At 40.7% G+C, this 6,000-nt stretch overlaps 1 long non-coding RNA gene across 1 annotated transcript; it reads left to right on the top strand.

Annotated features, from left to right (window-relative positions):
- The first annotated feature begins 4,817 nt into the window (after positions 1 to 4,817).
- LOC121678513 lies at positions 4,818 to 6,000 on the top strand. Its single transcript, XR_006021254.1, has 3 exons — positions 4,818 to 4,832; positions 5,038 to 5,125; positions 5,905 to 6,000. It is a non-coding gene; the product is annotated as an uncharacterized LOC121678513 (long non-coding RNA).

Consider the following 6,000-nt stretch of genomic DNA (forward strand, 5'->3'; position numbering starts at 1 on the left):
TACCCTAATTAGTTGTGAAACATTCTTCCTTTTGTTTTCTTTATCATTACACAACTTTTCCAGCATTTTGTTACCCCCGTCCCAACTTTTTTTGAAACATGTTGCTGGTATCAAATTCAAAATTAACATATATTTTCCATGAAATAGTCAAATTTGTCATTTTCAACATTTGATATGTTGTCTGTGTCCTTTTTGCAACTAAATATGAGTTTAAGAGATTTGCAGATTATTACATTCTGTTTTTATTCACATTTTACACAACGTCCCAACTTTTTCTGTTTTGGAGTCTCTAACTCTATACAAAACATTATACAGAAAAACAGAAACAGAAAAAGATTTGCATAAGACAAGTCAAAGATTTTTTTCAAAAAGAAGAGATCATGGAGGACAAAGAAAACAAAAAAAAACTTTGGATATTCCTACAAGGTGTTTGTGTGCTCTGAAAATGAGAGCCAAAATGACTTGTGAGGTCTGCTGTTCAGACCTTGAAGGAATTCATTGCTTTTTGTGAGAGTGTTTCTACTTATCTCAATAAGGAACATAAATCAAGAGCCTATGTTGAGTAAATATATGTCTTCTGAAGGCCTAAACAGAGCCCAGCCAAAAACTCCAATACAATTTTGATCAACTTTGAGGGACAGCTACAGTATGATCATCCAGACCAAACGTGACGATTTTGCTGTATACTATTCCTATTTATGCACCAGCATGCACAATTTGAGCCTCCTACATCCTACATACAAAATCGACCCCCCCCCCCCCCCCCCCCCCCTATAAAACTGGCTGTATCTTGAAAAGTATTGATCTTACATAAAAGTAATTTTACAATGTGTCTCCTGGGTAACATAGGTACACCTGGTAATTGTTTCAGAATTTTTTGAGACCTAAGTGCGTGGGCCCTGGTTGAATTGATGTGGAATGACCCACCTATAAAATGTCATGAGTAGATTTAGATCTTTTGCCCAAACAAACTGCATGGCTTTCATGAGCAACATTGGCTCAAATGTTCATCAGTTTTTGCAGCCATTTGCCCTGAACTGACCAGACTATTAGAGATGCAGAGCGAGTTGAGCCGCTCTGCAAATTAAGTCTAAAATTAACTTTTATTTCCCAAAAAATGCACATAAACCACCCAGAAGATTTACGGTTGAAAATTATTATATGACGATGAAAAATGGAGAAAAAATAAACAGAAAATGGTTTGTTTATTCGGTCAGTGCAGACGCTGTTTATTGTTTTGGATGTCGACTTTTCGGAAGATCAAACGCATCACTTAGTTTGAATGGTTTTCGCTCATGGAAGAATATTAGTGATCATCTTCACACTCATGAGCGCAGCAAAGAACACAGCGAGAACATGCAGAAGTGGCTCCACCTTGTGGAAGGCTTGAAAATGCCAAAATTGATTCAGTAAATCAGCAGCTGATGGACATGTGCCATGCTTGACATTGTCTGCCATTTGGCTGAATGAAATGTAGCTATTCGTGGCCACGCAGAGCACCTTTACGCGCCCAGGAATGGCAACCTCCTTGGTCAGGTAGAGTTAATGGCCCAATTTGATGCTGTTATGATTGAACATGTAAGGAGGAAGCCAGGAGACCAGAGACCATCATATCAGTAAACACATGCAGAATGAGATCCTTTCAGTCATTGCTCAGAAGACATTAGATGCAATCTCTAATTAAGAGAGCAAAGTACTTTTCTGTAATTATGGATTGTACACCAGACTGTAGCCACAACAGTTATCAGTTATCAATCGTCTTGGGCATAGCAAACTGTGAAGAAGATGTGGGTGTGTCCATTGAGGAACATTTTGTGGGTTTCATTGATGTGCAGGACACAACGGGCAAAGGACTGTTCGAGACCTTCATTGAACATCTCAAAAATCTTCAGTGGAACATCTCCGAATGTCCTGGGCAGTCATACGACAATGGAAGTACCGTGCAGGGGAAGCACCCAGGTGTACAGAGGAGAGTGTTGGACACAAATAAGAAGGCCACGTATGCGCCATGTGGGACTCACAGCACCCAGGTGTCCAGAGGAGAGTGTTGGACACAAATAAGAAGGCCACGTATGCGCCATGTGGGACTCACAGCACCCAGGTGTCCAGAGGAGAGTGTTGGACACAAATAAGAAGGCCACGTATGCGCCATGTGGGACTCACAGCACCCAGGTGTACAGAGGAGAGTGTTGGACACATATAAGAAGGCCACGTATGCGCCATGTGGGACTCACAGTTTAAATTTGGTCATTTGTGATGCACAATGACAATAAAGTTGAATCTAATGTAATCTTTACCATTTATAGTCTTCTTTGTTAGTTTTGCTTGATGATATTTAACTCTGCAGATCACCCTGGTAGATGGTTAGCCTAAAAATAATAAGTACATTAACCTAAACTAGCTTAATTAAAATGCCACTGCCCATACTGTTTCATTATTATTATTATTAGAACATAGGCATTAAAAGAATAAATTGCTATTTATTACATTACATTAAAAGCAGGTACTTTTAATTACAGTACATGTAAAAGCAGGTACTTCTTTACTTTTATTTAAGTAGGGTTATGATTATGGTTATGATTGTCTACTTTTACTAGAGTAAATATTGATCTGGTTATTTGTACTTTTATTAAAGTACTGATTTTAAGTACTTCTTCAACCACTACTGAGGCTATACATCAGAGAAATGTAGGTGATCATCAACTGTACCACCCCAAGTTATGTGATGTGAGTGAAGAAGAGCCAAGCTGCATGCTGGAGAAAAAAACGAGTGTAGGGTATGCACATCCAAAATGAGTTTACAGGTGCTCGATCAAAACTTAACTGAAGATAAAAATCGAAAGAAAGATCTGCAAGAACTGTTTATACTGTCATTTGATTTGTGGAATAGCTGGATTAGTTTATCTCCAATGTTTCTTGTTTTAAATATTTTTGCTATGACACCAAGTCAGTCATCAAGTTTATCTTTCCTACAAAGGGGGTCCTATAGTTTGACTTTAAAATGTCATCTTCTAGGTATTTAAGAGGAGTGGGAATGGGAGTACTGTTTGAAAAAAGATCAATTGATGGTTTCTCAACAATGTTTCCAGGAAAGGCACCCTTGAGATTTTTGTGTCAGCAGCACTCCTACACACACCTACACGCACACACACACACACACACACACACACACACACACATACACCCCCACACGTCTGACATAATTAGTCATGTCACTTCATCATCCGATCATGTGATTGAACTCATAGCCATTCTTCTGCATTCTCTTCTGATATGTGGTCTCTGCACCTTCTCCAGGGAGGGATTAAACAAATATGTCCCATATGCACAATATCAAAAAAGGCCCCCCCTCCCCCTGACCGTGACGCGTGCGGGCGCGTTTGCGTATGCACGTGCATGTGACATGCGCGTGCAGCCAGCGCATCTCTCTTTGCTGTCGCTGTGCAGGCTGGTGCACAATTTCACACAATGAAAATGTAGTACATTATGTCACATATTATAACTCAGGACCACACAGAAATGAATTCCAGCAGCTGTTTTTATTATTAGGCTGTAATCTCCCTTTGCTGTCCAAACAGTCTACAGCAGGGGTTCCCAACATTTTTCATTAAACGGACCGGACAACAGTTGTCATATTTCTGACGGACCGGTAGCAGGGACGTTGATAGTATTTTGTGAGAGGTGGTGCTGATCATATTACGGGGGGTTCGGGGGTGTCTCCCCCGGGAATATTTTGAAAATCTGGCTGTTAAATATACCCTTTTAACGCAGTTTGGAAGGGGCATACAAACTTTAACAGAGCAAGCAGGGCCCGTTTTCTGTCTGACTCAGGTGACGTGAACATTGGCTACCTGCATGATAAGGTTTTCACTTCACTTCTGCTTGACACTACCTTGCATGGAGACATATTTCACGTTAACAGTGGAGATGTTAGCAAAACTACAGCATTTGGTAAATGGAGATGCAGATCATCTCCCTAATTAATTTCTTTGCGCAACAGCCCACATTATGCGCTCACTCCAGCGAGATGAGTGAAATAAATGTAGGCCTATCTGTCATCGGCATCGCCATAGGCTATTTGCTACCATATAAGCTACTGTTAAGCCTACAACAAGTCGCTATTTATTAGGTTATCCAATCGCTATGCTGTTTTCATGAACATTGCAGGAATCCACTTCATTCACCTACTGTACCCACGAGTGGTTCAGTTTGTCACTTTCACTTTCGCAAACACGCTTACACATTGAATGAGCACTCATAGCCTACCACTTCCACCTAATGTCATGCCTCTATGATTTATGAATTAATAAGTATTTATTGATCAGGAAAACATTTCGTTTTTTTTTTTTTTCGGTCCGCGGTTCCATAACACCATTCAGTTGTGCCGCAAATTAACAGACAGAAGCACCGGGCATAATCTAGACTAAATTCATGGCTTTTTTTTTTTTAATCTGAGGGCCCCCATTGGCTGAGGGCCCCTGTGCACATGCACACTTGGCACAAGCCATGATCTGTCCCTGACCTTCTCCCCTCTGAGGATTTCATCAGCTGTGACTCCAGGGAACGTGATGCTGGAACAGGCTTGGGACACCTCAGCACACACACACACACACACACACACACACTGGACCTGATGTGAAACACACCAGCTCAGCTCCACTGAAACGTCATGTGTGGGACGTGCTTACAGATGGAAACTAACAACCGTGCCCACACCCCATTTCTCCAACATAAGCTTCTCTAACATTGCTCACAAGACATGCAGCTGTTTGTATCAACTGTAACCACACACGCTGATAAAATCACATCATCACTCTTTAATCCATAACAGGGTAGGTGGAATTTAGTTCTTGGTTGAAACCACACACTGAATTGACTCAACATTGTAAGTTGTATCTTGGAGTCCAATTTGCTGCTATCTCGGTGTGGAGTTGTGTGAGTGGGTGGGTGAGTTGTGAGCACATCTATCTGCATGCATCATGATTACTGTAGAATTCTCCTCTTCTCCACCCCTCTCTGCATTGGCTATAAAATTAGCAGTCCTCAGTGACCCTCATCACTCTGACAACACACACAGTCTCTGTGCATCCTACCAGTCTGATATCACCTGTCTACTCTTCAGCTTGTGAGTATTTTGTGCACCTGATGGACTCTCAGACTCTTCGTACAGCACGTTTTCATGCTGGGAATAAACCGGTTTGAATCAGTTTATTGCCAAAATTCCGTTTATCTCAATATTCCGTTTAACCGGTTTACAAGTAGAATGTCACATTTTGAGCATATTCCTGTTTTCATAGCAATCGACATTATAACGAATACGTCAGCGACGCAGCGTACAAATAGGCTCCCAACGTCATGGCATAAATCTTCGCTGGTGGAATTCCCTCATTTGGCTGCAAAATACAACATCATCCTTGTCTTCCATCTGTATTTCACTTGTTCAGGCATACGTCGATAGCCAGCCTCAATAAGTTTTTTACAAATCTTTTTAAAAATGTCAAGACGTAAGTTTGTCTCATCTTCTTTTTAAAGGTGTGCGCATTGTTTCGCTATGATTAGGAAAGTGCGTGAGAAACAATTGGTTCATTTTATCCTAATTCTGTGCAAATTCAGCATGTGCAGGCCTACAACAATCTTCCTTCAGGGAAGCATATTCAGTTTAAAGTGTTTAATGACCCAATATTCTGTTTAAAACATGGCATATACTAGGCATATGCTATACACATGGGATATGTACTGTGTAAAAAGCAATATGCCTCTGTTTAGTACTTGTGATGCCCATGTATTCGAAAAAAAAAATGTAAAAAGTGTAAACATGCCCTTCGTGGCACAGTATTTGTGTTTTTTCAGAATGTGTTACAATCCTTTGTAAAGAATTGTGGATCTCTGATATGTTTTCCCCAGAAGATGAGTGGGACTGACACACTCCCAGCAGGCAGCCAACTGGTACCAGGACAATATCTGATATCGGTGAACAAACTATACAAAGCAACATTTGAG

This window comes from Alosa sapidissima, chromosome 12 (assembly GCF_018492685.1).
Source record: "Alosa sapidissima isolate fAloSap1 chromosome 12, fAloSap1.pri, whole genome shotgun sequence".
In the NCBI taxonomy this organism is placed as follows: Eukaryota; Metazoa; Chordata; class Actinopteri; order Clupeiformes; family Clupeidae; genus Alosa; species Alosa sapidissima.